General features: G+C 40.2%; 1 long non-coding RNA gene across 6 annotated transcripts; it reads right to left on the reverse strand.

Annotated features, from left to right (window-relative positions):
- Positions 1-256: 256 nt before the first annotated feature.
- LOC144316312 (uncharacterized) lies at positions 257-21,294 on the reverse strand. Of its 6 annotated transcripts, none has more exons than XR_013382154.1 (9): positions 21,238-21,291; positions 20,438-20,617; positions 14,873-15,109; positions 12,801-12,904; positions 9,803-9,901; positions 8,928-9,125; positions 2,906-2,959; positions 1,233-1,346; positions 257-823 (listed from the first exon to the last, which is right to left on the reverse strand). It is a non-coding gene; the product is annotated as an uncharacterized LOC144316312 (long non-coding RNA). The 6 variants fall into 6 exon arrangements; XR_013382152.1 differs by lacking the exon at positions 2,906-2,959 and adding an exon at positions 13,201-13,272; XR_013382150.1 differs by lacking the exon at positions 2,906-2,959.
- Between the last annotated feature and the right edge of the window lie 467 nt (positions 21,295-21,761).

Raw genomic sequence — 21,761 nt, forward strand, 5'->3', positions numbered from 1 at the left:
CATGTCTGCAAACTTATTAATTTCATCTTGCATATGCAGAAGAAAAAATTATAGAGAAAAACAAAACCAAAGGTCTAGAAAAGTGAAATATCTTGCCCAAGTTCATACACCTGATAGCAGAGTGTTTTAATAAGTTTGCCATGTTTGTCCCTCAGCCTTCTTGGGATTTTAGGCTATAAATTCATTGTCATATTACCTAATGGAAGCACTCTTATAAAGAGTGCTTTGAGTAGGAGAGCAGTTCTCATCTTCCCTCAAACCCATATGCTTGACTAAAGAAATATCAAAGAAGTCTGGTCATAGGATTCCCTGATTCTTTTTTTTTTTTTTTGTAGTTTTATGAACAAATACGATGTGCATGTAAGTTGTCTATTTATTTTCTTTGCTGCACAGCCTGGCACTGGAATTGGTGACTCTGATGGCCAGCTGGGCTGCTCTTTCCACAATAGTTTTGCAGTTCTTGGAGGAGTCATAGTGAGCAATCTCTGCATGGTGAGATTTGTTGCACATCAGCAGCACTTCAAGCTCCTTGATGTTGTGGATGAGGAACTTCTGAAAGCCACTGGGGACCATGTGCTTTGTTTTCTGGTTGTTCCCATAACCAATGTTCGGCATCAAGATCTGGCCCTTGAATCTCCTTCTGTTGGTCATGCTTAATTATGATGTATCAGTCTAACTGGTGCCAGATGAACTTCTTGGTCCTCTTTTTAATGACCTTGGGCTTCACCAGAGGTCTGAGGGTGGCCATGATGCCAAGTAGGAGATGCTGCTGCTATCTCTGCCAGCAGCACTGAGGAAGGAGGATTACTTGACTCCTATTTTCCTGTTGAGAGATATCAAATTAGTTTATATAATACACTGAAACATGATATTTTGTGGCTATCCCTTCTTCCACCACCACTCTTGGAAATCAGTACTTTAAAATGCCCCTGTTATTTCCACTAGAGCTTTTAGTGATTTAGAATCATTCCTCAGATACACCAAAATGCACCAAGAGTTGAGTTGCCACTTCTCAAGAACACATAGAACAAAATGGTACAGGTGGACAAGCACTCATGAAGTCTTATAAAAACAGCTACATAGGGCTGCTAGTCCCCTCTCGGACTTCAAAGAGCCCCAGAAATTCAGGTAAAAGTAGAAGGAGAGTATAAAACATCTTACTTTATTTCAACACATCTTAAAAGTAGTTGGATTGAAATATAAATTTCTCCTTGGAGCCCAAGGATAGATACCTTTATTTTCTTATTGTTTTCTTGTCAAAATGTACTGGTGGAGCTGCCAGGGTGGATAGATTAGGAGCTCAAGAGAGAAAGCTTGTGGCTCCAGGGTCCATGTGGAGTTTGCTTCTGCAAGCAAGGTTTGAAGAAAGAAGAGAAGAAAATCAGAAGTTGTCGTCTGAGAAGTTGTGATTCAAATCTGTGTCACTCCCCAAGTATTACACAATTTGTTTTAAGATACAGACTGCAAATATGAAAGCCTCTCACATTTTTTCACCCTTGACATATTTCCCAAATACTTTTATATATGTCATTGCCAACATTCACAACATGCAATAAAACTTCATTATTTTGCACAAAATAAAGGACGATCATGCTCCTATAAAGGATATAGACATTATACTTGATTAAATGTGTTAGTTATTCTCTGAAAACTTGCTTACACATTTTAAATGGCAAATCTTCTTTTTGAGGATAAACCTCAACAGAGCCCTTGCACCATAAATTTCAAGTTAGTGTGGCTAACGTCAATGGCATTTGCTATGAATAGACTTGCAAATAATCTCTAGCAAGTGATCCCCACCTGTGAGCCTATCCTTTCTATACAAAACCATTTAGAACTTACTGGATTGCTTGCACTCCCATAAGAATAGTATGAATTATTTCTCATTGGAAAAGATCATTTTTTAAAGGTTTGTAATGATGAGAAAATTATCGGAGCAACTTGTGTCTGCTACTGTGGAGGTTAGGATAATTTCTCTCTTTCCCTCACTTTCTTCTATACTTACACTCTGGTTTCCAAAACCAATGGTACTTTAAAAAAAAAAAACTATAATGGCCCTGCTTTCTAACTTGTTCCATATGTTTGACATGCTTCATAAAATAATTCCACATTAGTTTCCCTAGCCTGGTGTTTGGATCATGACATCTGTTTTTTTCCTATGTTTTCATGATTTATTTTGGTGTCCATGTGAACTTGCTCTATAACAGTAAAAGGAATTTGCTTAGATTCCCCCTTCCTAGAATGTCTCCTGGTGTCTTGCAGACTCATCAGATTTCCTATCCAGGGAGATGTCACACAGCCACTATCAAGCTAACTTTGCCACTTCCTCATGTATGAACTCACATAAGTCACTTCATCTTTCCAGACCTCAATTTCCACATCTGCAAAATGGGGATGATAACAGTAATAACTATTTATGAGGTTTGAGGGGAGGCTTAAGTAAGATGTTATAGGTACATATTTATAAAGCACTCAGTTAGTGCCTGGCACGTAGTTAAGCATTTGTTTCTTTGGTAATTAAAGCCAAGGCACAAAGAAAGGCCTCCACGAGACAGATTCCTCTTGCTATATGACCCCTTGCTGGCCCTCATTTATTCATTCACTCAGCAAATGGTTGTCATGTACCACAAGTTAAAATCATCACCAAAGTGGAGTCGTATTGATAACCGAGGCTAAAGGAAGTCCATAATATGAATTGTCTTCATTTAAAATTTTGATGTGCTAAAAAAAAATAATAAAATAAAATTTTGATGTGCTGTTCATTGTAGATTTTTACACTAATTTTGACTTTAAAAAATATTGCATTACAATATTACCTTGATTACTGATCAAATATTGCCTATCTTGATTACTTGATGTACCCTTCCCCAACTACATTTATGCCCAAAGCACATGCCTCACTTACATCACCTAGTCCTGGCCCCGGACAGTTGTGAGCAAAAGTCCAATCCTCATGGGGCTAATAATCAAATGGAAAGAAGGATAGACCTTAACAAAGTTATCACAAAAATATGTAAATTCTTTCCATGAATAATGCAAGAGTTTTATATTACCCCTTAGGCCTGTGGCAGAGTGTAAATACATTTTTGAAAGTAAGAGCTCAAGTTTTCATTCATTTTTCAATAGATAGGTGTGAACTGCCTACCATGTGCCAGGCACAGCTCTGGAAACTAGGGCAGAGAAAAAGAGACACATGTTTCTACTTTTAAAGAGTTTATATTTGACTGTGGAAGAGAGACAATGAACAACAAATACATAAAATAAACTATATGTTCTATAATTCTAAGTCGTAAAGAGAGGAAAAAATACATGAAAAGTGAGAGGGAATGGAAAGAAAATTTAAATGTTAGATAAGGACCACCAGAATTGTGATCTTTGAGTCATGGTGTGGGGAAGGGAGAGAGAGGGGTGTGTGGCAGATACGTGGATGAATACAGTCCAGACAAAGAGAGTGGCTAATGCAGGGCAGGACCCTAAAGTGGAAATGTGCCCAAAGTGTTTAATAGTAAAGAGGATGGTGTGGTAAAGAAAGACTGAGCAGGAATTTAGACTAGAAAGGTAATGGAGGGCTAATCACAGAGGACCTTTTACATCATTCTAAACACTTTGTTTTGCTCTTTAAGTGACAGGACAAATCACTAAAGCATTGGCGTATAGGAGTGATGAGGTCTGACTTAGTTTTAGCAGGATCAATCCAGGGCTGTGCTGAGGATGGACTGGTGGGGAACAAGTGAGGAAATGGGACCAGTTAGGAACCCACTACACAATCCAGACGAGATATGATCGCGGTTTGGAGCAGGATGGCAGCAGCAAAGGGGATGTGAAGCAGTCAAATTCTGTATGGATTTTGAAAGTAGAGCTGATTGGGTTTGCTGTTGACCTGGATGAGGCACAAGAGAGAAAGAAGGGCTAGGGATAACTCAAGGTTTTGAGCCTATGTAACTGAAAGAAGGGGTTTACCATTCACTGAAAAAATAAAGATTGTAAAGAAGTAGACCCAGAAAAGAACAAAAAGGGGCTCAGGGTTGGACATGCTTTTTTCATGATGCCAATAATCAACAAAATGGAGATGGTGCATAGACATTGGCGTGTAAGATTGAACTCTGGAATTCAGGGAATCAGTCTAATACTCAGGTACAGGAGAAGGTTCTAGCAAAGGAGACTGAGCTGGAGAAAATCAAGAGAGTGTGGTGGCTTGATGTCAAGGGAAAAAAAGTATTCTGAGGAAGCAAGTATGACAAACCATCACCCCTGAAGCTGCTGACAAGTCAACAAGGAGAGGCCTAAATCTTGCTCTTTGGAGTTAGCAAAGCAAAGTGACCTTGATATGAGCAATTTTAGCAGGGCACTGCCAATCAAAGCCTGATTTAGTGAATTCAAAAGAAAAACATAGAATTTTTAGAGAATTATTTTGAGTTTTGCTGTAAAAGGAAGGTGCGAGGTGGGGCAATGACCAGAAGGGAGAAGTTGTTCAAGGGTAGATTGTTAATTTTTGTTTTGTGTTTTAAAATGGGGGAAATATTATGTTGTTTGCACGTGAGGCAGAAGACAAAGGTTAATGACATATAAGAAAGTGTAATGGTAATAAGTCTGGTCTGATGAGTAAGCCTGGTCCTCTGGAGAGCCAGATTGGATCAGATCCATTGTTCACAAACCTTAGCACAAATCAGCATCATCCGGAGGACTTGTTAAAGCACAAATTTCAGAGCCCCACCCCTGGAGTTTCTGATTTGGCAGAGTGGGTTGGGGTCTGAGAATTGGCATGTCTAACAGGTTCCAGGTGATGCTGACCCCACTCTTCCTGAGTCTATTCAATCCATTTTGAAAATATTTGACTTGGAGACTTCTTATTTATTCATGCATTTATTCAACAGGTATTTACTGAGCATGTACTAAGTATCAGGCATCACTGTAGTACTTGGAATTTGGCAATGAGCAGAAGACCCTGACCTTTGGAAGCTACATTCCAGTTCAAAGAGAAGGAGGCAATGAACAAATAAATACATATAATAATTGAGGTGGTGATAACTTTTACAAAGATCAAAAATAAAGCAGGAAAGGGGGATTGGGGTGTAATGAAAAACGGGGCAGGTAGTGAGGGAAGTCCTCACCTAGAAGGTGCTATTTCAGTAAGACATGAAGGAGGCAGGGAAGTGAGATACCAGGGGAGGAGTATTCCAGACAGGAAGTGAAAAGACTCCAAGACTAGCGCAGACCTGGCAAGTCTAAAGAAAAGCAAGGACTGGCAGTCTATGTTGGAGGGGCATGGACAGGGGAGAGGGTGAGGAGCAGAGGGGCCCAGAGGGGCAATGTGGAAACTGGGCCACAGGATCACAGGAAGGCCTGTAGGCCAGTGAGAGAGCTTTGACTTTTCTCTGGGTGAAGTGGGAAGCCAGGGGAGAGTTTAAAGCCGTGACAAGGCATGACCTGGCTTGCATTTTAATTAATTTATTTATTTTTTCCTGGCCTGCATTTTAAACAGATCCCTCTGGCAGTTGTCTTGTGAATAGTGTACAGGGAGCAGGGTGACCATGAGGAGGAGATATTCGTGATGACTCAGGCAGGGGAGGACAGGGGCCTGGTACAAAACTAATAGAACTGAGGAAATCCCTGATCATTAAGAGGCATTCACTTCCTCACTCCTCTTCCCCACAGCAGAAAAGAAATACCCCCTGCCCAGATTTCTTTCAGTGGGGATCCCTGAGTCCATCTCCAATCTCATTATCATGGAGTTATACTTTATTTTCACTGGATCCCGGGGTTAGTTCCACTAATTCACCTTCCTACTTTTTTAGTTCTTTCTTTAGTTTATCTGTTTGCTTTTTCTGGAGAACTTTCTAGGAGAGTTTTTTCTGGGTAGTTGCTCGCATGTTTGAAAAGAACACCTGATTATTCATTTGGCATACCTAATGTATCATTTTTATAGATAATCAAGTCCTGAAGTTCAAATCCTTCTTCAGGACCTGGAGGCCTACTGTTACCAGTGAGAAAGGCGATGTGATTTTTTGTTTTAATTTGCATTGCATATTCCCCTCTGACAGCTTTCTGTCACTTATTTCATCTTTACTGACGTGTCTAGGTGTCTTCTCTGTTCTACACACTCATCAGTGGTCCCCTTTCAATGTAAAAATTCATGTAATTATTTTTTATTGTTATTGAAGTATTCTTGGTATACAATCTAATTTTGGTTTTAGGTGTGCAAAGTGTTAAAAACTCATGTAATTCTTGAGTCCTGACAAAATTGTCTTCTATTATTTCTTTGATAATTTTATCCCTTTGTTTTTCTCTGTTCCATTTTTCTGGAATTTCCATAAATTGGGTATTGAAGCTCAAAACTGATCCTCTGCAACTCATTTTTCCTTTTAACTGTATCTTCCATGCTTCTATACTTTTTACTTCAGAGTGATTTTTGACAGACCTATCTACCAACACTGATTTTAAATTTTGTGTAAGTTACATGCTTAATTTTTAATTTATCTTTCTTGCTTTTAGATTTTCCCTTATTATAGCATTCTGCTTTTATTTTGTGGAGACATTATTCTTGGATCTCTTTCATGATACAGATTAGTTTTTTTGTTCAGTTGTTTTTGCTTGTTTTTACTTTATCTCTTGTGCATGATTATCTATATACTCCCAGACTAGGTTTCATACATCTTTATCTTGGTATCTTGTATTCATTTTGCAAGTTTTTAAAAAGTGATTGGTAATCTTTGGCTGTTGATTCACATTTAAGAATGGGACAACAAGTTAGCTGACTTGAAGTTCAGTGACTATGGGCAGAAAAATGGCAGAGCTGGTTCTTAGGCTGGGCACTCTAGCTCCATATGGTAGAACGAGGAAAGATTTGCTCCAGAGCACTAATACACACAGCAGCTGCTCCAATTCTTCCTAAAATAGTTTTTCTTCTTTTCTAAGGGGGAATTAAAGACGTGAAACCATAAAATTCCTAGAAGAAAATATGGAAGCTCCTTAACATCAGTCCTGGTAATGATTTTTTTGGATTTGACACCAAACACATAGGCAATAAAAACAAAAATAAACAAGTGGGGCTACATTAAATTAAAAAGCTTCTGCACAGCAAGGGAAGCCATCTAAAAAAATGAAAAGGCAATCCATTGAATGGAGAAAATATTTGCAAATCATATTTCTGATAAGGAGTTAATATGCAAAATATATTAAGAACTCGTACAAATCAATAGCATAAAACCAAACAGTCCAGTTAAAAAGTGGGCAGAGGAACTGAATAAACATTTTTCTGAAGAAGACATACAAATGACCAGCAGGTACATGGAAAGGTGCTCAACATCACTAATCTTCAGAGAAGTGCAAATCAAAGCCACAATGAGATACCATCTCACGCCTGTTAAAACGTCTATCATCAAAAGGCAAGAGATAATGAGTACTGATGAGGATGTAGAGAAAAGGAAAACTTGTGCTCCATTGGTGGAGATGTAAATTGGTACAGCCACCATGGAAAACAGTATGAAGCTTCCTCAAAAAACTAACACTAGAAAAAAAAAACTAACACTAGAACTACCATATAATAATATAATCTGGGTACATATCCAAAGGAAATGAAAGCAGGATATCAAGATATCTGCACTCTCATGTTCACTGCAGCATTATTCACAATAGCTAAGATATGGATACAATGTAAGTGTCCATCGATGGATGAATGCATAGAGAACATGTTTATATGCATGTGTGTATGTATATACATGTGTATATATGTATATGTGTGTGTATATATATATATGTACATGGATGTATACATACATACATACACTCACAAGGAAATATTATCCAGCCATGAGAAAGAAGTTCAGTGAAATAAGTCAGACAAAGAAAAACAAATATGACATGGTATTATTCATACTTGGAACCTAAAACAACGTCAAATTCATTCAAACAGTAGTAAAGTGTTTGCCAGAACCTAGGTAGGGGCACAGGAGACAGGGAGAGGTTGGTAAAAGGGTATAAACTTTCAGCTAGAAGATGAACAAAGTCTGAAATTCACTAAGGGAATAGAAGTTCTATGTTCTCACCAAACACCACCACCAACAACAAAGGCACAAATGTGAAATGAAGGATATGTTAATTAACTAGATGTTGGAAATCCCTTCACAACGTATGTATACACATATACAGGCTTCCTCTGCTATCCCGAAGTTTGCTTTACAGGACTTCACTTTATAAAAGACCTAAATTAGTAACTGGTTTCCCTCAGCAAAAGAGGATTTCCACTTTTACGAAACAGTAACTGCTTTTCCACCTTACACTATCTCGGCTTATGCAAGTTTTCATGGGAATGCTCTACTTGCGGATAGCAGGGGAAACCTGTATCAAAATCCTTTCACTGTGTATATGTGTATCAAATTACCATGATGTACACATTAAATATCTTATGATTTTATTTGTCAATGATACCTCAATAAAGGAGAGAGAGAGAGAGAGAGAGAGAGAGAGAAAATAAGCCAAGAAAATAAGCCAAGAAAGACGAGAAACCCAGTTTCTGACTTGAGTGAAGACATCTACATGTTGTAATGGGCCTGGGGGGACAGGTTGACTGCCCTACACAGATTATCAAATACATCCTTCATTTTCAGTCCTCTGCCTCCTCCCACCCTCCATTTACCAACAAACCCAGAGACTCTGTAGCTTCACTGGGGTTCTGTTAGTTCAACTTGAGAATATTTCATTCATTCATTCATTCATTCATTCATTCATTCATACAGCACAGTAGGGAGCAGCAGAGAGTCTTAAGTAGACTCTGTGCTGAGCACAGAGCTGAATGTGGGGCTTGATCTCTCAACCCTGAGATGATGACCTGAGCCGAAACCAAAGTCACATGCTTAACTGACTGCACCACCTAGGTGCCCCTTTGAGTGTTTTAAGTTATGACTTCTAAAACAAAACTTTCTATTTACTTTCAGTCTTCCAGAATATGTTGAAATTTCACATTCATTGATGCTCTCTCCCACTCCCTTTGCTGTTACAGAATTTTTTAAATAAGGAATTATAAAAACAAATGACCACCAGGGCCAGGAAGATAAAACAACTCCGTGTAGCAGGCTGTTGAAGACTTGTCATTCGTTTGAAATGGTGACCATTATCTATCCACCAGCCTGTTGTGAGAAAAAAATATGTGTCGTAAAATCTATGATTTTTCAGACTTGACAGAAGTATTAACTTTTATGAGAAATAGTTTTTAAATGTCAGGAAATAATATTTTTCCAAATATTCTAAAGGCCAATCAAAATATGTCCACTGGCAAGATCCAGTCCTTGGTTTGCCAGTTTTCAATCTCTGATTTATATCTTTTTAAAAATTTATTTATTTTTATTTTTTAATTTTTTAAAATTTAAATTCAATTAATTAACATATAGTATATTGTTAGTTTCAGAGGTAAAGGTCAGGGATTCATCAGTCTTATGTAACACCCAGTACTCATTACATCACGTGCCTTCTTTAATGCCCATCACCCAATTACCCCCTCCCCCTCCCCCTCCCCTCCAGCAACTCTGTTTGTTTCCTATGATTAAAAGTCTCTTACAGTTTGTCTCCCTTTTCAAAAAAACTATCTCTCTGCCCTCATTACAATAAGCTTACAGAAATGAGGGAAAATAAGTATAGGTGTTCAGGCTGCCTCCAAATTATAGGTGTTAAATTCTATATTACCTGTAAAATTTTAGAACAATGTCCAGTGCATAGTAAACAATAAATGTTAACTCTTGTATCAGTATCATGAGTTATTTGGACCTTTAGTTCTATCATCATGCTGCAAAGGGCAACAATAACTTACACATTCAGCATCAAAAACACCAGGGCTAGGTGGCAGTTTTCAGAGGTCAGAGCAACACTGTGCCAGCACACTAAGGGATGGCAAACAATTGACTCTCACCTTGAAAGAAAGGGGGGAAAAAAAAGACATAAAACACCTATTAAGTAGGTGGTTGCCAAGAATACACTTTAACAAATTCTAATTATACCCTAAATCTTGGCACTCATTTCTCCTTAAGAGAACCTAGAAAAATTCCATCTCAATTTCCATGGCTCCCAGAAATTTAGGTTTTCTTAAAGACACCCTACCATGCTTACACATCATTCAAAATCCTTTCCCTTAAACATCTGCGGGGGCTGTAGAAGACACACAAAAATATATTAAACACACACATGCATGCACACTCATCCATGCACATGCACTCCCACACAGACGCAAGCATGACACGCACACATATCCAGGCACACATGCACACTTTTTCTCATTCTGCTACTCCATCAAGGCATTCTCCAGTTTCCCGCAGTCTTTCACACGAATCTATCTGGGCGCTTTGCTGGAAATTATTTGTCAATGATCTGTAGCGTCACTGAGAGTTTCTGCGTCACATACAGAAATAGCTGTCCAGCTTGGGGACAGAGGTCGTCAGGCTTCCCCAGTGGTCCTCAGGCTCCTTTGTGCTGGCATCAGCAATCACAAAAAAAGTCACCCTTACCTCCAGGGTGTCCTGCAGCTAAGTATCACCAAAGTCTTCCCACTGCTGACAATACCGTGCCACCGATGGTTTGCTTTTGTCACAGTGCAGTTTTAAAAATCATCTCGAGCCCTAATTACCCAGAGTGAGAATTCGGTCTTCTCTAAATTTACAGAAGAGAATTGAAAGCAGGGGCCTCTGGGCTATACATTTTAGTTATTTATAGTGAGGTCAAGGAGCCACAGCCGGAAGAGCAAAGAAACATATTTTTTTTTTCCCAAGCACATAGCAGCAAGAACCCTGGATGGGTGGACCATTCCTGTTCAGTGCTAAAAAGTATACTGTGGGAACAAATGGGTTTTTTCTTAGTTTCCTATGATGGTATCAGAGAGAACCAAGCCCATATTATCCCTTTGCAGGACTGACCTCTTGTATCATGTGACTTCTCTGAATCTCATTTTCCCATCTGGGAAGTAGGAAACCAAGCTCATGGGCTTGTTTCAAAAGATGCATAAGGTGGGGCACCTGGGTGGCACAGTCAGTGAAACATTTGCCTTAAGCTTAGGTCCTGATCCTAGGGTCTTGGGATTGAGTCCTGCATGAAGTGACCTGCTCAGCGGGGAGCCTGCTTCTCCCTTTTCCCTTGCTCTTCCCCTCTGCCCTGCTCTCTCTCTGTGTCAAATAAATAGAATCTTAAGAAATTAAATAAATACATCTTAAAAAAGAAAGACCTATAAGCTAAATATCCCTACTCTATAAGTGAGGAAATTAATGTCTCAGCATGTACAAAGAGCTTTGCACATTGAAAAGTGCTTTATGAATTTAAGTTATTAACATTACTGTTTATCTAGAACTAGTAAGAGATCTGCTCCCCACCTTCCTTCCTCTTCGACTACGTGAATTTGGAACTTACAGCCCAGTGATATCACAAAAGAACATTTAACATTGCAACCGGGGATAAAGATGTTATAACCCTGGTCTGGGAAAAATAACTTTCAGAGGGAGAACTAGCCAACATGCTCATTTTAATGGAGGGATGATTAGAGAGCCAAACATTGCATCACTGAACCTGTGAACCTACTGTTGGTTTCCCCTTAGTAAAGCAGCCGAAGGGTGTTTTAATGAAAGGAGAGGATGTCACCCTAGGGAGGGATTTAGCTACTGGAGAGTTCTTGCAGGCAGAAGTAACTGTGCTGAGAACAAAAAAGAGAATTCTTGGAGAATTGCAGACCCTTTGACCAGAGTCTCAAACTTGAGAGAACATCAGAAGCCCTTTGGGGGCTTGATAAGAACACCAGTGGCTGGGTCCCACCCAGAGAGTTTCTGATTCACCACATCTGGATTGGGGCCAAGGACGTGCATTTCTAGCAAGTTCCCCAGAGATGTTGATGCTGCCTGTCTTCCCTCTGCACTCATCTCTGTTCTCATCACCTCTTCTAAAGACACTGGTCACATTGGATTAAGGCTTACTCGAATGACCTCTTGCTATCTAAATCACCTCTTTAAAGGCCCATCTCCAAGTATGGCCATGGTTCTGAGTGACTAGGGGTTAGGGCTTCCATGTGCGAATTTGGGGGCTGGAGAGGGACATCATTCAGAGAATGAATTGCCAACTCTGCTGACACAGTGACAGAAATCTCAGCAAGCCAGGAGCCAGAAAGCAAATCCCACACACAAGCAGACACCTTACGCATCACTACATGGAGTGTGTCCAAGGATGAGAGGCAGGATGGGGAAATATTCCAGAGGACTTTGTGAGACCATGGGAAGATGGCAGGGCCTTCAGACCTGAAGAGTACTGTGGTTCTTTGAGTCTCTAAAATTGATTTGCTGCAGAAAGTATTAGTTTAACCTAATTTTAATAGGGTAAAGCCCAAAAGGTTTTTAAATAGGGAGCAAGTGTCAGCTGGTAGATTTCTGAGTGGGAGTTTATTTAAGCAGAATGAGGCAGTAGTCCTTCTAGAAATTAAATCCATCAGCTTCTGCATTGAGCCAGAGCATTCATGCTCCCCAGGAGCGTGTCTCAACCTCTGCATCACTGATCATGTGAACAGAATAATTCCCGATATGGTAGGAGGACCATCCTAGGCACTGTAGGATGTTAAGCAGCACCCTTGGCCTTTTCCATTAGAGGCCAGTAGCACCTGTCCCCAGTTGGGACAACCAAAAATGTTTCTTGACATTGCCGAATGTCCCCAGAGGCAGAGGAGTACAAAATTGTTCCAGGGAAGAACCACTACTCCATAGGTTCTGTCTTAACCCATTTGGGCTTCTAGAACAAAAGTAGCCTAGATTGGGTGGCTTTAGCAACAAACATTTATTTCTCACCATTTTGGAAACTAGGAAGTCCCAGATGAAGGCCCTGACAGGTTCAGTGTCTGTGAGGGCCTCCTTCCTCATGCACAGACTGTACTGCTGGTTCCTCACTTAGGCTGGGGAAGGGAGAGAGAAAAGAGATCTCTCAGGGTCACCTTCATAAGGGCACTGTTCCCTCTCATGGAGGCTTCACCATCATGGCCTAATCACTTCCCAAAGTCCCTACCTCTTAATACTACTGCCCTGGGGATTCGGTTTCAGCATATGAGTTTAGAGAGACACAAATCTTCAGTCTCTAGCATGTTCCATTTCATAAACCCCAAGGACATTATCTGCATCCTTAAGGGTAATGCTATGGAGCCAGCACACACACTTCTCATTGACCGGGAGGCAGGGACCCACTGATACTCACTTGCTTTCACACACCAAAGAAGAGTCTCTGTGATTCTCAAATCTGTATCTTTTACTAGGCTGTCTCCACGCTCTAGAATAAGGACATTCAAGTTCTGTAACTAGCATGACTCTAATTTCCTGAATTAGGATAATGAAAAGACCTCTGGTTCTAGGCCCAGGGAAGAGATCACATAGGAGTGAAAGTGAGGCTAATTTTCATGGGCAGTCGTGCGTGTGAGCAGCAGCGTGGGGCTTCCCTGAGGCTCAATCTTCTTGCTGCAGCCTGACAGACGTGTGTCAGGTAGAAACTTCAAACTGTCAGGGTATGAAAAACACACCCCAGCCCTCTGTGATTTATCAGGCAGAGGCACAGCTTGTCAGCCTGTTAGTTACTGTCACGATGGTGCCAGAGTGATTTTGATTCTTTCATCAAACACATGAAATACTTTGTGTTGCAGGGAAACCCTTTGGGGAATCAAAGACCTGTGGCTTCCTGGTTCCTTTCTTTTTTCTTTTTCTTTTCTTTTCTTTTTTTTTTTTTTTTAATGTTTCTTGGATGTCAGAGGTAATGCATGGCTTCAGAGGAAAGGAGAAGATAAGCAATCAATCTAAGGAATACTCAAAGGAATGGGCAGAAAGCTGGCTCAGCCAGGCAGAAGGGGCACTCATTTATTTATGTCACAATATTCACAGAAGACCTAACGTGTGCCCAGGCTTGGGCCTGGCATGGGAAACTCAGAGATAGACACAGTATGCTTCGTGCCCTCAAAGTTCTCACTGACATGCCCCAGTGAGACACTTAATTCACTGTTACGCAATGGTGCTCAGGTGTTCTCCACCAGAAGAAAGGCTAAGAAGCCCGATTAGGAACGAAAGGACAAGGGATACACATTTAGGGATGCCCTGCTTAATTAAATCATGATAGGAGCTCTTCTGTCTGCTGTTGATTCATAATAAAGGAGACTCACTGGAATGGAAGTATAATTCCATTTGATTCTTTCTCTTATAATCAATCTTTTAGGCTGTATTATTTCTCTCCCATTCAATCCAGACGACTGCTTGAATCCCCACCCAATATGGGGGTACCATTCTTTCAACAATTCTTTGTGATTTGTCTCATTGGCAAACTGTTAACTTCTCTTGAATAGCCTTTTTTTTATTTTAATTTATTTATTCATGAGAGACATAAAGAGAGAGATAGAGATTGGGGCAGAGACATAGGCAGAGGAAAAAGCAGGTTCCCTGTAGGGAGCCTGATGGGGGACTTGATCCCAAGACCCTGGAATCATGACCAGAGCCAAAGGCAGATGCTCAACCACTGAACCACCGAGGAGTCCCAGTCTCTCTTTTTTTAAAATAAAGATTTTATTTTTAAGTAATGTCTACACCCAACGTGGGGCTCAAACTCACAACTCCAAGATCACAAGCTCTACTCACTGAGCCAGCCAGGCGCCCCTATCCTAAATAGTTATTTTTCCTACTTGTTGTTCTTTATGCTTTTGTGTTTACCAAATGTTCTCACTTTCTTCCTCTTTTAGTTGTTTTTATTGCAACTTTTAAACGTCCCACTCCCACTAATAATTCTCTGCTTTTCTCTCAGATTTTCTAGGACAAGTTTGCCTTCTTTTAGCAAAGAGACATTGAGAACCAAACAGAGCCAGACATATTATTTCTGATTCTGCTAATTTTACCTTATTGTAGCTGCAGTAGCAACTCAGGTGAGATTTCAACAAGGACTTGTGTGTGCAGACTCTAAATTAAAGATGTTGATCTATTTTATCCTTTCAGTGCAAAATGGCACCTTCCCTCTGAAGCCTCTGTTTATACAGCACTCGGTTGATTTTGAGTTTCAATTGATTGCAAAGGAAACAGATTAGAAGCCAACAGTGGGACTGAGCCAGCCGAATCAGTCAGTGAAGTTTATTGTGCTACAAAGGATAAGACAAAATTAGAGCAAATAAAGCTGAGTGTTTGTAAGCTGGTGTTTTATGAGGGGGAAGGATAAACATGTGAGCCCTGTTTATTCATGGCTTTTTAAACTAAAGCTACTCAACTTGATCTTAGGACATAGCAGTGATATGGTCAGGCCATCTTGTACATCCATTTTCCTCTACTTTGCATGGCCAGGAAAGGACAAAGGAAGAAAGGGAATGTCCTTTCCCAGTGCCCAGTTGGGGCACACGTGTCCTGTGCATGGACAGAATTGGGCTGAGTCAGTCAGGTGCTCAACACATCTGCTAAGAGGTTGGAAGAAGTACAAGAAACCAGTCCATTTCCTCCATTTATTTTTCCATCTGATATTTTTTCTCCCCGTGTAAGTACCCAAGCAGAGAGTGTTCCTCAGGCATTTTCTCCCACATGATAGCAATGGGTAAACTAAAAAATGAAATATCAAAACTTCCTTTACCCTACACGCATCATCTGCTCCAACCAAATCGACAAGACTATCAGTTTTTGAGCACTTACTATTTGCCGCACATGATTCTGAGTGCTTTATCTACATTTGTTTACTTTGTATTCTTAGAATCCATAGGAAAACCCATGAAGTAGGTCCTAATGGCCTCATTTTACAGATTAGGAAACTGAGGCTCAGAGAATTTAATTAGCAAACCCAAGTTCACACATATGCCTACTAAGTGATCAAACTATGATTTGAATCAAGGTCTGTGTGACTCCATACTGTCCTGATCATTCTTCCTGGCATGCATATGGACAAATATATATTGCCTTTGTCTTTTTGGCCTCACTATATGCATTCCTCATGGAATGGCATTCCTTTGCATTTCCATTCATCATTTCACTCCATTCATCTAGTCTTTTCATTCCCTCAAGTCTTCCACAGAGCTTAATCCAGCCTTTCCAAGAATCAGTTACTTCTCTGAAATCCTATGGTGCTTCTTTCTTTGGCATTTCACAAATGCAACCTTCTGCTGCTTGTCTGTTGGGCTTAGAGGCTAATATAAGCTGTTTATCCACTGAATATACAGATAGTTTGTGGCTATAATCCCTTCTGCTAAGATGTATGATGGGATGTTTCCCCAACCAGCATAACCCTAAGGCCTAGCAGAGTAACTGATACATAGGGGTACTGAATGTATTTTTATCAAACAAATATATATGGAAAGGAATGTTGAGGTTGAGAAAGATAAGATCTACATGCCTAAAAGCCAAAGAAGCATCTTGTGAAAATAATTTTTGTCAACAAAGATTAATCCAGGCCTAGGAGGTCAGTGTGGGAGAGGGGTGGTTTTAAGTGCCACCTAATATATGTTGCTCCCATTATCCCTGGCCCATTAATCACCATACTACCCAATAACCCTAGCAGAACTCAACAGAAATCCCTGGGATTTAGAGTTTATAAAGTAAATAAATAAAAGGGCTGCTTTATGAAGATTTCTGTAAGGCCCAGAGCACACCAAGTGCTGCTTCTCTTTAGCCCAGGCAATAGACCATAGCATTAAGTGGACACAGAAAGCATTTTCCTCTTCTGAGGAGGGCAGTGACCCAGGAGGCAGAGATCATGAGATGTGAGAAGGAAGAAGACTGTAGAAGCCTGGTTAGGAAGCTAAACGACCTGCACATGGGAAGCAGATGAGAGGACATTACAAATCATTGCTGGCAAGAGACATCCCTGAAGAACCAAAAGCAGGAGAGAGAACATGGTAGTGTCCCAGGGTAGCCAAGAGACCTGTCTCAATAAGGTGTGATGAAGAACTTCCGGACTACCTAGTAGACAAGAAATCTATGTGGGGTAGCACAAGTGGGATACTCCCTCAGAGCTTCTTGAACCAATGCAGAGAAATTTGAGGAGGGAATGGTAGGCGAAACTATACATAGTAGATGAGCCAGAGAAGTATTGCTGGCTTGGGTATTTGGTTTTTTTACTAATTAGTTTTTATGTGTAGCCCAGACACACTCTGGCTATTTATACCAGTATGTGCCATGATTTCTGTATAAGAATGCAATCTCATAGGTGTTGGAAAATATATATCATATTCATTTGGTATCTCCAAACCTTGGCAAGATGTTCTCCATTAGATCCTGTGGTGATATGAATCTCAAAGAGATCATCAAAATGCACCTACCTTTGCTTCCCTACATACACTTATTACTGCTAAATTTTTTTAAAGTTTTGCTTCTGCTCTACAATGTTCTAGTAATAGTATATTAATTCCAACAAATAATTATACCTTAACCAATCAAGGACATGCCCTCCCCCCAAAAAAGCCCTTTGTACTTTTAAAAGTCTTTAGTGCACATTCTGTTGCCTCAGAGAACGACACTTTGAGGAATCCAGGGTCAAGCGAACTTGCCAAAAACCACATAAACAGTATCCCTAGACATCACAAAACAAAGTAGAGAGCACAACCTTTTTCAAAAGAAAACAGATAAAACACGAAAACAATCTGGCCACTGCAGGGGCCCATTTGTGCCCCAGTAGAATGTCAGATGCACCTAAAGCAACAAGAGCCTATTGGACTCTGTGTTGCCAGGAAACAGATTCTCTTTTCTATGCTCTAATGCCTTTTCACCACGCTGAGAAAGCTGGCATCATGATAGTCAGACCCAGATGGGAGAAGATGACTCTTAATGACCCTCCTCTTCTAGAAGTTGAGATAGTGGTGTTCTAATCTAGACTATCCCAAAAATAATCAGGCTTCTTTTGAATCAGAGAACTGATGATAGTAGAAAATGAAAATTGGTTTGCTCTCTTGAGAGCCTCCTCACAATAACATAATATTTCTTTTATGATTCTGTAGATCTTAAGTCACTAAATTCGCTAGATCAGCTTCTGCTGAAAATGCTAGAAACATAACTTAAACTTGCATGACAAAAGGGGAAATTGGGGGGGCTAGGGAGTCAGCTGTGAATAGCTCTAGGCTGCAGGTGGCTTTAGAGAAAATTGGGGTGGGGCCTAGAATATCCAGGATGTTCTCTAATGTCTCAAGTTAGCTTCTCTCTTGAGTTCCAACCTTCCTTCAGACTGGCTTTGGTTAAGTGGGTCAGAGCAGATCCATTTACTACTCCTCCCTTCATATCTCCCAGCTTCACCCATCATCCAAAGGGAGAGCAGCCTGGGATGGACTGGCTCAGCTTGGGTCCCCTGCCCATCCTAAACTTGGCAGGTGGCAAAACTTCCACCAGGAGCACTTGATACAAGTGGATATTGGAGACATTTCCAAAAGGGAAGGGGATATGATTCCAGAAGTAGGAAAGGCAGTTGGGTGGATAGTAATAATGGTCCACTATACCACTTAATTCTGAAATTCTGATTTTACAAAAAGGAATATTATGCATTTAAAATTAATTTAATGTACTTTCTAGGAGATTTTACCTAGATTTCAATTTTCTTGCCTTTTTAAAACCCCTTTTCTATCAATCCAGGCAATCAAGAAATTGTTAAGTTCCTTATATGTGCAAAATAGAATCTTTAAGAAATAAATAAGCAAGCAGATACACCAAGCACTTTAAAAAAAAAAAAAAAGCTAAATATTCTCCTCACCACAGCCTAACCAATCTACATCTCGTGCTCCATACACAGTACACATCTTTGCATAGAGGTTCCTTTCTCTAGGATGTTCTTTTTCCTGCCTCTATCCATATTCACCTCTCCCTTCTTTCAAAATTAGGCTAGAAGCTCACCTCCTCTATAAAGCTTTCTATGATCAGTCTGACTTCTTTCTCAGCTTCTCACCCAGTGCTTTTGTCACAGTATGTCCTCTATTATCTTAGGTTTTGTTCTTTCAATCAGGAAGCTTTCCCTTTTCTGGACATCAGAAACCTGTCTTTTGAAAATGCTAAGTACAGAGCCTGGGTGTCGAGAGTGAATGGGTAGATTCTTTACCTTCACCTATGGTTCAAAAATTTTAAAAGATACTAAGGCAAAATTCTAAGGGTGTACTAAGGAGAAATAATAAATACATTATTTTTCGTAAATAACTGGCATTAAAATGAACATCCCTCAGTAGCGAATGTAGTGCTAAGCCTCAGCTCCTTTCAGGCAAAATTCGGAACAATGTCTTAATTCAATCATAGAGTACTGGACGCCAATGTGCCAAGTAACTGTGTTAGACAACTCAGGAAATACAAAGATGAGAAAAAAGAATCTGCTTATCAAGAAAATCATAACCTAGCAGAAGTGAAAGATTCTGCTTCTGAAATGGCTGGATTAAAGGTGTGTTGGAAAAGATACATGAGTATAGTGGATGATGAGCCTTCTTAATTTACCTGGAAGGATTTAGCTAAGAAATGTATCTTTTGCATATTCCTATGTAAAAGTTTCTCCCTTTATTTTTTTTTCCTTTCTACCTACTCCTCACTCACACTCACACTTTTACCTGGACAGAAACTATGCCCACTTATATTTGTTTCCATAAAGCATTCAGTAAAAAGCTATTGAGTGAGTGAATGCAAGCTGACACGGGGCAGATACAGGTGGTAAAGTGCCTTGTACATCTTGCTCAAGGGTTGGTATTTTATCCTGTAAACTGTAGATCCACATCACAGCTTCCAAAGGAGAGAGTCAAGATTAGGTTTGTATCTCATAAAGAATACTTGTGTGTAAGCAGAGTATGCACAGGATGAGGCAGGAAGAGACAAGAGGCTGTAATAATGTTCTGAACAAGAGATGATAAAGGTCTGAGCTCAGGCAGTAATAATGGGGATGAAGAAGCCAAGACGAATATTCACGAGATAGAATTTGGTTTCTGCTTAGATATGGAGTTGAAGGAAGAGTCTAGGATGAAACCAATTTGAATGAACAAGAGAATCTGGGCAGTGCCTTCAAGATTATTGTAACAGAGCTTTTCTGTGTGCACACAGGGGTGATTGATAGCGTAAGTAGCGCAAGCCCACACAATTGACATCCATGGTTGATGCCAAATTTTTCTCACCTTTGAAACAACACCTGCACGGAGAGAGACTTGGCTCAAGTATTTTGTGAACTGCCACTGTACTTGTTAATTTTATAAGTTACATAATTATTCCCTTTGATGTGTCTTAAATGTCAAAGTTACTGTTCCAAAGTAACAGCAGAGCAGCAAATTAAGTGACTTTTACTGAACTTACTAAGTCCTAGCTATTTAGGCAAGCTATCAACATCAGCTACTTTTACAAAATACTTTCATGAACTCTTGGGATCTCCCCTAAAAAAGATGCCTCTAACCAAGTGTAATTATTTCATTGAAGTTGGAAAATAAAATGCAAGCACAAACTGGAGCGTTGTTGCCTCTCAGCCCCATTCAGAAGTGACCCACCTTGACAGGCTGGGAACCCAGAGGCCACTTTGCTCTAAGTAAGAATTTCAAAAGGAACAGCTGAACGAGTGAGCTCAAACATTTCAGATCCATGAATAAGGCCAAAGAATTAGGAAGTAGATGTTGTCATCCTGATTCAATTCTTCACCTCCACATCAGTCTAGAGAGAGAATTCTGTGGCTAGGGAGGAAAAGATAATAGACACAGAACAGAGACAAGCCATGAGAGTTACCCACTAAGGAGAGAAGTGCAGAGACTATGTCCCAACCCTTTCCTCCTTCAACCTCAGCCTCCGCGGGGACCCCAAAATTCCTTCAGCCCTCCATTTAAGTTGTTGGATTCAAAGTTAGGAGAACCTGAGCCTCAATTCTCAAGGGAAGTGTTTGGAAAGCAGCTGACTGTGCCAGCAGATGGTGTGGCCATCTCAGAGTATAAAAGGAGAGGGCTGGGGACAACCTAGGAGATTCTTTTGGCCCTGGAATCAGCAAGGGTATGCCCAAAGGCTGTTGTGGTCACTTAGAGTGGGTGCAGCCATCAGCCCAAAGACAGTATTGGTGGATTATAGAAGAATTATGGTAAAAGCACTAATGCAGAGACTACAAAGTGGATTGTCCGGTAGGGTTCACCTAGAATGCTGTTCAAATGCCATTATGGTAGAGATAAGCCAGATCCTTCAATGACTGGACAATGGCAGGCCACCCAGACAAACCCAAGTCATGAAATAAACCTCTCTCCACCATTTGCATCACCCTCTAAGCATCATATTAACTCCAGGCACAAGAGGAATGTAGTTGACTAACCTCAAACCTGAAATGACAGACAGCAACTTAACATGACTGTGTTTCCTTGGTAATGACTCCATTATGATGTTTGCATCAGAGGCAATAGGAGCTTGAGATAGAAATTAAGTTTTCATTTAAAACTTGGAATTTACACATTTGCTCACCTGAGCAAAAGTAACTGTAAAATATGTACACAAGTTCATAACATAAAAGTAAAGGACAGGAACTCTAGTGTAAGGCAGACCCAGATTTGAAGCCAGCTGTCCCAGTTACAGCTGTGTGGCTGTGAGCATGTGACTCATACCATCATCCTCATCTGACTCCGACTTCTGATGTTTATTCATTACTAAACTTAATCCTTTGCCCATGGATCCCAGTGGGCCTAATGAGGAGATCCCATCTTATGTCACTGATCTCTTTCCTTGTTCTTTATCTTCTTTACCCAAGGTCCTTATTTTCCAATTCTAGGCCCTAAATTCCAGTTGTGCCCTTTCTAGGTCTTCCTAACCCAGAACCATGCCTTCAACAACAATGAACCCAGG

Source organism: Canis aureus, chromosome 6 (assembly GCF_053574225.1).
Source record: "Canis aureus isolate CA01 chromosome 6, VMU_Caureus_v.1.0, whole genome shotgun sequence".
Classification (NCBI taxonomy): domain Eukaryota; kingdom Metazoa; phylum Chordata; class Mammalia; order Carnivora; family Canidae; genus Canis; species Canis aureus.